The sequence below is a fragment of the Zosterops lateralis genome, assembly GCF_965231275.1.
Source record: "Zosterops lateralis genome assembly, chromosome: 29".
Classification (NCBI taxonomy): Eukaryota; Metazoa; Chordata; class Aves; order Passeriformes; family Zosteropidae; genus Zosterops; species Zosterops lateralis.
In genome coordinates, this window is record NC_139789.1 from 1,743,963 (window position 1) to 1,754,596 (window position 10,634).

Sequence of the window (10,634 nt, forward strand, 5' to 3'; positions counted from 1 at the left end):
TGATTCCATGATTCTGTGATCCGTGTCAAATCATAACCCCACCATGTAGATGTGCCAAATGCTTCCCTCCTTGCTCTGCTTGGGTGTTTGTGCTTTTTTAGCTCCTTTTCCAACATCCAGCAAATGAATTTAGAAACACTTGGGTTTTACCTAAGAGGTGATGGCACTTAGGTGGTCGTGGAGAGATGGTTTCTGTAAATAACTTGTGTGGGAATGGTTTTGGATGGCTGAGAGGCTTCCTTGACAAGAAGCAGGGAAAGAAGAAAGGAAGATTTACAGAGGAAAGTCTCAGTTTGCTTTGCCTACCAAAACAAAGGGGTTGGATTGCTACACACAAAAGCACCAAGAGAGAGCCAAGATGCCAATTTAAGCATAAAGACAATGCTGGCATGAAATCAGCTGGGGATAAAAACTGGCTAAAATAAATATAACTGGAATGAAAAAGGAGCTCTGTAACTCTGAGAGCTCCCAGCTTGCGGAAGGGACACTCTGGGGGCTGAAGGGGGAGCTCTGTGCCTCTAGGAATCCTTGGACCACAGGTGGACAGCAGGACTGGGCTCAGAAGGTCCCTCCCTGCCCCATCCCTCCAACAGCAAACACCTCCCACATCCAGGTCTCCAAACTGAGAAGCCAAACCTTGCAGGCAGAGAATGCTCAGTGTCCCCATAAAGCTGCACCAAGAGCTCTTGAAACCTTTCCAGATGAAAAGTCAGTCCAAGGATTGGGAATGTCCTGGGAACAGGAGCTTTTCAGAACATACGAGCAGGGATCTGGGAGAGCTGCAACAATTGCTGATTTCCAAGGAAAATGAAGGACAGCTTGTTTTCCCAAATCCCAGTTTCTTCCCAATGCATCAGAGCTGTTATACCTGGAGGTCAGGGGGAAAAAAAGTCATGGAAAAAAGCCTCATTTGAACTAGTAAGTATTTTGGATGTGTCCTGGCTGAATCCAGTGAGGACAGACTGCAGAGAAACTGTTGGGAAGTGAGGAATCAACAGCAGCCATGGATTTAAGGGGGAAAATCCCCAATACTTTATAGTAGTAAACACAGCAAAGTGTCGGAAGGGATTGTGTAGGGAAATGTTGGTCTCCCTCTCTCTGAAGAGTTTTCTGAACAGGTTTGTCAGGAAGGGTTCCTTTCCTTTTTTAGGGCAGGATCCTGGGTTGTTTGTCCTACAGTGGCAACTAACAACAGCTGTGACACGAAATGGGCTTCTGTGACCCCCTCTGCCCAAAACTGGACACAGAACTGCTGCTGGCTGCCAGCAGGGACCCCAAGGACCCTCCACATCCCACAGTGACCTGGAAACACCATTCCTGAAGCAGCTGGAACATCCTGGTCCCAGCCTTGGTGTCACAGTTTGGACCAGAATGATAAAGGCTTAATTATATTAATTAACTTTATTTACATTGCTTTGCATGGAAGCCTCAGGAAAGGATTGTTGTTGAAATTCAGAGTTTTTTAAGTCCCAGGGACACTGAGAGCAATGATACAAATAACCAGAGTTTTGGTGTCGTGTGACAATGACAGGGGTGGCTCCTGTCCATCACCATCACCCTGAGAATGGTAAAATAAATCCAGTTTTCTATAAACTGATATCCTGCAGCCACCTCCATAACATGGGGAAAAGCATCCAGTTCCCCCCAGCAGGAATATTTTTGATCACAGTTAAAATCTTAAATTGCAGAACATAAACCTTACAATGCCAAACAGCAAGGAAACCATGGGAAAATATGCCAAATATGATAGAAAAGAGAATTAAATATGATTATCACTGCCAAAGTGATCTCCCATACTTTTAAAGGCAACAAAGAGATTAAAAAAAAGAAAGAAAGAAAAAAAAGGGAGTTGAGGTAGGATTAGGACAGATAATTTAGGTTAAAAGACACATTTTGCTTTGGAACATTGTTTACAAAGGAGAGTTTTCAAAGCGACCTGAACTCCCCCCAGTCCATTTCCCACAGAGAAGGGAGGGAGCAGAGTGAGATCAGCTCCCACCTCAGCTCTGCCTTCTCCCACCCTCACCTTCCCAATCCCCAGGGACACGGCGCAGCTCCCGCTGGAATTACAGCTCCAAAGGGGCTGCAGGGGGTCACAGGGGGAGCCCAACCACACAAACCACACACCCTGTGCTCCCTGTCTCAGGAACACCCACAGCCCAGGGATGCCGTGGGATCCGCCCTGCAGGGATCAGGTTTAACGATAAGCCCGAGCCTGGGTTTAGCAAAGCTGCAGAGGGGACAGCTGCTGACTCCCATTTCTTCCTGTCACATCCCGTTCCTTCAAGGATTCCTGGGGACATTTTCCTCCCTAATGAGCCCAAGGAGGCTGAAGATGGGCTGAGAGTGCCCAGCCCATGATCCTGGACCCAGGATGTGGCTGTGTGTGAAGCCAAACAAACACAGGAACGTCAAGGGGAATGAGGAACTGGGAGCTGAGAAATGAAAGTGCTGTAGGACAAAAGTCCAGGAAAGCAGCAGGAAGGCAGAGCACCACCTGCATTTACTGAAAGCATTTACTCACTGGACAATCCAACAGGGAAACTCTGACCCAGGAACAGACAAACATTTTTAGGGGAATCAGAAAGGTGCTAAATATGCCAGAAAACAGATTTCAGAACGAAATCTCAGCTCCTGTCCAGTCTATTTCCAGTAGTCACAGCCATTCCCAGTATTCCACACACCTCTGAGGCAGGAGGTTTTCAGCTCATCACCTGAAGTAGCTGGCAAAAGTCACTGTGTGCAGAAAATCAAACTAAGTAGGTCACAGCTCCAAGCCTGAGCAGTAATTTCAAGGGTCTTTACCTTCCTTATGCCACCTCTTTATCTTCCAGCACCTTAGGGAATCTGCTGGTCTCGTTAAGAGCTCGGGGCTCGTGCTCAGCTCCCTTGGAAGTGGGGTTTTGCCCTCCCAAAGAGGAGTCAGGGTGTCTGTGTGTGACACACACAGCAGGACACACGGGAATAAACAGCTCCCTAAAGTCTGGCTTCTCTGGAAACACCAGGACAGGCACCACGGGAGGGTGGCTGTGAAATACTGCAGTGCTCATCCCTTTCCTCGAGCAATGAACCCTTCAAACCTCAGCTTCTCCCAGAGTTAATGACCAACAGGAGGCAGGGAAGTTAATCTGTACCTAGCACAGCTTCATAAATAAAACCCTTTGGGAGAACTGGAAAATTCTGGCCCTGAACTAGAGCTGCTTTCATTTTAAAGCCTCCACTCCTGAGTGTGGTGGCAGCCTGAGGGCTCCTTTGCTGCCAGTCCCTTAGGGTGCACCAAGTCTTTGGACTTTGGTTTGTCACTTCCAGAGCAGGTTTGTCACTTCCTGGGGAGATGCCAAGTCTGGCCCAGGCTGGGGGGCTGCTGCCCACCCACTTCCAGAGGGGATTTTTGGCTGCAGAGGCTCTGAGGTGGGCAGATTGCTGCAGGGAGGGCTCGTGCTCACCAGAGCTGTCCTGCTGCCACCTCTCCCCAGCCTGGAAGTCAGGAGTATTTTTCAAAAAGATGTAAACAAGGGAAGCAGCTAAGCTGGGCTGATGCTGGCTCCAGCCCTGCTCTCACTGCAGGGATTGCTGACAATCCCAGTACACAGAGCCCTGAGTAAATATTGGTTCAGACACGGATGCAGAGAGCACGAGGCCGCCTGCAGCTCAAAAAACAGCCTGGCCAAAGCAGCTTTCCCCAGGCTGCACCTTCCTGTCCCTCCTGCAGCTCAAAAAACGGCCTGGCAAAAGAAACTTTATACCAAATTTGGACCTTCCTGTCCCTCCTGCAGCACCCCAAGGGCTGCCCTGGCTGTGAGCACAGGGAGTTCTGGCCAGTGAACAGAATCTAGGTGGATTATCCCCAAAATAGAGCAGTGTGGAGCACACAGAGCTGGAAGAAATCCCCCTTTGCCTGTTGGTCTCTGGCTCGCTCTCAGGGTGAACTGGTTCCCTCAGCCCCAAGTCTCCAAGGGGTGAGCATGGGATAGAACTGATTCCAGGCAAAATAACCTTCCCTGCCCTCCAGGCCTGCTCATTTTATTTATGGGAAAATATGCTCATTAATGCTCTTATCACGGGCAGGATCTAGTCGGGGGGGAAAGTCTCCTTTGAGTATCTCCATGTTAATGAGCTGCTGGGTGAAACGTTTCAGCAGGCAAAGCTCACTCTGAGCTGGTTTCTGACAGAGCAGCCTCTGCACAGGTCTTAATGCTCGTCCTGCTGGCAGCTGTTTGTTTGGATAATATTTCCAAACGAAATTAGGGGTTACAAAAGCAGGACTGCACCCTGCACTTCCTCATCCCTGAGGCTGCCTGATCCAAGCACAAGAGGAACTGGAGGAAAACAAGCCAGGCTGTCCCATTCCCCTTCCCAGCTGGGCAGGGGGATGGTCCTGCAGGGAAACCTCGGAGAGTGGTGGATTCTGGAGAGGGGGAAATGGAAACAGAAAATAAACTCCTAAATCCACCAAACAAAGTCTCCAGCAAGAAAGTGAGGGGAAGGAAAACGTTCATGGAGGAATTCCAGGGAGCCTGAAATGCTGATCATGACTGTGGAGGGGTTTGCAAAGGGTTTGCTCAGGACCCCACTGCCCTCTCCATGCCAACGGGAGGGACAGGGCTTCTTCCCCTCCCCAGATGAACTCCCCTCTGTGACTCCTCTGCAAGAACCAGAGCTCCATCACCTCTGGGTGACTCGGGAGAGGGATTAGAGCTGAGCTGCCTCTGGCCCAGCAGAAACGAAACAGAAAATGGGGTGGGGAAGGGAAGCTGTTGAAACGTCTTTCACTTGATTCTGTTGCAACCACCTCCAAATTCCTCAGGGCCATTTGTTCATAACTGGCAACAACAGCCAGAGAAAAATCAATACAGGAATCAGTGTTGTGGAACATTATCCCTAAATTACAGACCCACAACAACAAAGCGCCCCAGCACATCTCCTTCCCAGAAATCATACGGTGCCACCCTCTGAGTGTTCCTTGTGGCTCCTGCTCTTGGCCAAGCCCCTTTCCAGCTGATTTCCTGTTCCCACTTCAACCTCCCTCCCCTGCCCCCACGTTATTTCTATGTAGAAACTGCTCAGTTTGATCCTGCAGACACAAAAAGAACTCCGCCTTTCCCAGGTGCCCAGGTGATGTTGGATTCCACCTCTGATTCAGATAAATGAGAATTTACAGCAATTTTAACACCTATTACCTCATCTGCATTCAATCCCTCTCCATGCCAGCTGTTTTCAAATGGAAAAAACAGAGCTCCAAAGTTTTTTTTGGTGAGAGTACAGACTTTTTTTTTGTTGGCCTGATGACTGTTTTCTTCTAGTTCAGTATCTCCCAAAGATCTTGGAAAAATAAATTCTTCCCTGTGCTGGTAAACACCTAAAAATTCTGGCTTCATTTGACAGAGTCTCCTTCCAGCACAAGTGGGTCTGCGGAAAACCTGACCTTCAAATTAAATCATTCTCACAGGCATGATAATGAAAATGAGGAGAGTTTTCCAGTTAGAAAAGGTGTTCTAATTACTTGTCCCACAAAGATCAGAATAGATTCTGACACACTAAAAGAGTGATTTAGTGGGGGAGTATTTAAAATTAGATAACTGGTACTTAACTGTTACCTGTGAGAGATGAACCAGAAGTACTAAGGAAGAAGAGGGATAGATTTAAGAGCCATTTTTAAAATAAGGCTTATAAAATAGAGCTCTGATAAGTTTAGAAATAACACTGTCCAGTGTTTTGATAAAGCCTCACAAGCTTTTGCTGTCCTTTGTCTCCACAGACAGCTGACTAACAGGAACATTTCAATTATTCCATGACTAAAATCAGCTAAATTACAGGGTGAAGTCATCACAATGATTTCTATGAAAACAGGTCCTGACGGACATCTCTGCCTCAGCTTCTGTCCTGTTTTGGTGCTTGGCTGCATCTCTAGACACCTCTCAAAACTGCAAGGACAAGCAGTGGAATAGAGAGCAAAGGCAATCAGATCCACTTGATTTTAAAGTCTGCTTCAATAAATTAATAAATTAATATGTTTCATTCCCATTTTTGGGGAGGTACTATATGGGCAATGCTACGCATGGACTGCACATGCTTTGGAAGGGAGCTCATGTTTTTCTCTCTGTCGTTTTTCCCTCGTCAGCAAATGAGAGCAGGATGAATTCCCCTGATGCTGCTAAATGCCACAAACATCCATTTCCACGTTCCAGGAGAGCCCTGACAGCGTGATGCAGCAAAGCACAAAACACACACGGCTTTCTGCTACTTGTCAAAAAGGATTTTTGTCCCATTCCCCTTCCCTGGAGCTTTGTTGCTCCTCTAGAACACGGATGCAGGAGAAGCCTCAGCTCCACCAGTGGCAGAAAACCAGGCAGAAGCAGCAGTTTTTGCAGCTGTGTGATTTAATCCTGCTTTAATCACCTAAACGACAGAAGGGTTTATCTTTCCTTCTTGGAATAAATGATGTTACAGAGCTGTGGTTTCAACGTGCAGGATTTCAGAACCGTAGGAGATTTATGAGTGTTTCAGCTCCTGAACATCTTTCTAAGCACCGATCCTGTGTTATCTGATCTTGCACACCTGAAAACACAGGGAAGAGGGAAGACAGTTATTTATCCCACAGCCATTTCTTGCTCTAATATGTTCACAACAGTTTTCATTCTGGTTTTCTTCCTGTGCTGCCATGAACTCTTCTTCCAGACTATTTCAGAAAGTAAAACCCATTAAAGCTTGACAAAGAATCACTGACTGCTGCTTTTAACTACTGTTTGAGACTTCTTTGGTGAAAAGAAGCTAAAAAGCAGATAGAAACAAGGTAAGAAAGGAAAATCAGGGAAAATCAACTCCTTGGCTTTTCTCAGCCTGCAACAATTTCAACTTAGATCCCTAACAGAGATTGGTTAGTTGGTGCTTGTGTCCTTTTCTCATTAACTGCTCTGGTTATTGAGTAACTCAGGCTGTACAAGATTCTTTCCCAGGAGGTTTCAGGCAGCCCAGTTGCTGTGACCTGCTTGGAGTAAGAGCACAGAGCAACTGGGACCTGCTGGGGGCTCTCTGGGGAGCTCCCTCAACAGCTGGGAACTGACAAGCTGCAGGTTTTGTGACTGGGAGGGTCCTTGGAAATGCAGTTGTTGGAGAGGGGAAGGCTGTGGTAGCTGGAATGAGGAGGACTTTGTGTGTTGGAGGACACCTGCACAGGATTTGGCATGGACGTGATGGATGAGATTCTCTGTTTGCAATGGTTGTAAAAATACAATGCAATAAAGAAATAAAGAAGGATCCAAAGCTGTTGGAGACTGTCCAAAAGAGGGACATGGAGCTGGGGAAGGCTCTGAGGAGAGGCTGAGGGCACTTGGCTCGTTCAGCTGGAGCAGAGGAGACTAAGGGGAGGCTCCTCGGGGGCTGCAGCTCCTCCCGAGGGGAGGCGGAGGGGCAGGGGCTGAGCTCTGCTCTGGGACAGGGACAGGAGCCCAGGAAGGGCTGGAGCTGTGTCAGGGCTTGGGATGGAGCTCAGGGAAAGGTTCTTCCCCCCGAGGCTGCTGGGGCACTGCCCAGGCTCCCCAGGGAATGGTCCCAGCCCCAAGGCTGCCAGAGCTGCAGGAGCGTTTGGACAACGCTCTCAGGGATGCTCAGGGTGGGATTGTTGGGGTGTCTGTGCAGGAACAGGGGCCGCACTGATGATCCCTGTGGGATCCAGCTCAGGATATTCTGTGATCCTGTGGCTCTTCCCTGGTTGTTGAAAGCTGCTGTGCCACAGCAGAGCTGGTCTGCCTCAGACTGTCAGGGTTCACTGCCCCCTGAATTAGGTAATTCCAGGGACTGAGATGCCAAACTAGGAATGCAGCTGGAACAACAACCCTGCTACAGAGTTACTCTGCCACAAGAAGGGCAATCGCGGCAAACCAGGGGTGAAAAACCAGCTGGGGATGGCAACATCCCTGACTGCCTCAGCCGTAATCCCAAAATTGTGAGTCAGAGGCTTCTGTGTGAGGATTTATGAATCACTGTCCCTGCTAAAGTGGAAGTCAGGCTATCTCAGCAAAACTGCAGCTGGAACTAATCCCCCGTGGTGTTTAACACAAACCCAGCACAGGTTGTTTGGGCTTTTGCAGAGCACAGAGCTCCCGGAGCTCCCCAGGCACTCAGCTGTGAAATGGAGTGATGGACCATGGAGGTGACAGGGATTCAAAGGGCAAAGCTGTTCCCAGTTCACAGGGAAGAGGAAACAGCTGCAGCGCTGATTCCACTCACACAGAGCCATTATAAGGAATTACAGCCGGATTACTACAGGAATAATAAATGCCATTATTGGAAATAATGAAATCTATCACTGAATGCTAATGCAGCCCTTCCACCCCTGACACCTCCATCCCCAGCAGGAAAACCTTCCCAACACAAACCAGGAATTGCCAAATCTCCTCTAATGTGCTCTGTGTGGTCCGGATATTCCGGAATTGCAGCTCTCCCATTGTTTCAGGCTGGACTCTGGGTAATGCATTAAACAGAAGAGTTTCCCCTCCATAAATCAACACCCAAATCTCCAGAGTGAGGTGAGCACAAGCTCCACTCATGTCGTGTTCTGGGAGCTAAGGGCAGCTGCCTGCAGCAGGAAAAGGACTTTCCCCTCATCCCTTTTACTTTCCAGGACTCCCAGATTCTCTCCTGGCTGCTGGCCAGGCCAGGCTTCTCCTCTGAGCTGCAGGAAAGCAGACGCTGCTTTATTTTGGCAGCGACACTTTGTTCCATCCCGGCTTATCCCAGCAGCTCCGGGACACAAAAGGTGGGTGGAGATTTAGACAACGATCCCTCTGCAAAGTGGATCCAATCAATCCATTGTGCTCAGAGCTCCTGCATCATCATCGTTTATTTTCAAGCAAATAAAAATAAGGTAGTAATAAAAACCCCCTAAGAAGTGGCCGAATGCACCTCTGGTAGCTGCAGGCAATAAAACAGGTGTTTTGGGGCCCGAGTTGATGGAAAAAAAAAAAAAAGAAATGCAGCCATCTACAAGTTTTTTAATGGAAAATTAAAATTATTAAAATGATTAAATTAAACCCATGATTAAAAAAAAATTACAATGTATTTTTAGCAGTTTTCTTTGGTTTTATAAACACCTTTCCCCATTTAACTTACAAGGCATCCCTGCCTGCAAACACCATCACTTACACCATTATTTTGAGGTCTCCATACAGGATAAAATCCACTGCTCAGGATGTGCCTCTGCCTTGGTTTTCAGGCTGAAATTATCAGAAATGGCTCAGCCAAAGATCCAATTCCCAAACCCATGGGAATGACGACCTATTTAGCTTTTTGTGCACATTTGCTGCTTTAAGATGGATTTTGAAGGCTGACCCTCACCCCCAAGGGATGAAGCTGTGCTTCCATCTATCCCATCCAGAAGAGCAGTGGGGGTGTCCCATTTCCAAATTTGCATCCTTTCCCTCAGACTGTTCTTGTCGTGGGACTGCAGAAAGACACAACCACATCCCCAAGCCCCTGATTTCCAAGCCCCTGGCAGGAGATGGAAAGCAGAGGGAACAGGGTGGCTGTTATAGGGGTGAGTCCAACTTCTGCTGGGTAAATAATCAGGATTTACCCACTTCTTCATGAAGGCATAGCAAAAATGTTTTAGCCTTTTACCCTTTTTAACCTAAAAGATCATCACTGTCAACCATTCCCCACCCCAAGTCCCCTATTGATCCATAAACCAACTGTTCCCCATCCCTATTCCACTATAAATTGACGAACCAACTGTTCCCCATCCCTATTCCACTATAAATTGACGAACCAACTGTTCCCTATCCCTATTCCTCTATAAATCCAGGATCCAATCATTCCCCATCCCATTCCTCAATAAATCAACCATTTCCCATTCCTACTCCCTTATAAATCCATAAATCAACCCTTCCTAATCCCTATTTTGCTATAAATCTATGAGCCAACCTTTCCTCGTCCCTATTTGACTATAAATCCATGAACCAACCATTCCCCATCCCTATTCCCCTATTATTCCATAAACCATCCATTCCTTATCCCTTTTCCACTATAAACCCATAAACTAACTGTTACCCATCCCTATTACCTTATAAATCCTTGACCTAACTATTCTCCATCCCTATTCCCTTATAAATCCATGAACCAACTATTTCCCATCCTTATTCCATTCTAGATCCACAAACCACCTATTCCTCATCCCTATTTCCCTATAAATCCATAAACCACAGCCAGGCCAAAGTGGACCAGCCCAAACACTCCCCACAAAACCAGGTCACAACCCCAGCCCGACCTTTCAGGGACCCTCCCCACTACTTGTAGGGGGTTTATTACTAGTTTTTAATTAAAAGTTTCCCTCAGCACCGAGCTCTGTGCGAAGCTCTGAGGGCGGCGATGCCCCCGGGGGTCCCACAGGGGGTCCTGCTGCCGCCCCTCCGCTGCTTCCAGCCCCAGGGCTGCACCCTGCGGGTCTGTCCGTTTCTCCATCTTTTTCCATAACTCCTCACGCCTCTCCCTCCCTGTGCTCCCTCACGTCCCGCTCCTCCCCCGGCCCCCCCGGTTACCTCAGCCGGGCGGGGCGCGGGCGCGGGACTCGAACCGGCGACTCCGAGGGCAGTGACGGGTTGCGGGGCGCCCGCCGGCCGATGCCCCGCCAGGCCCCG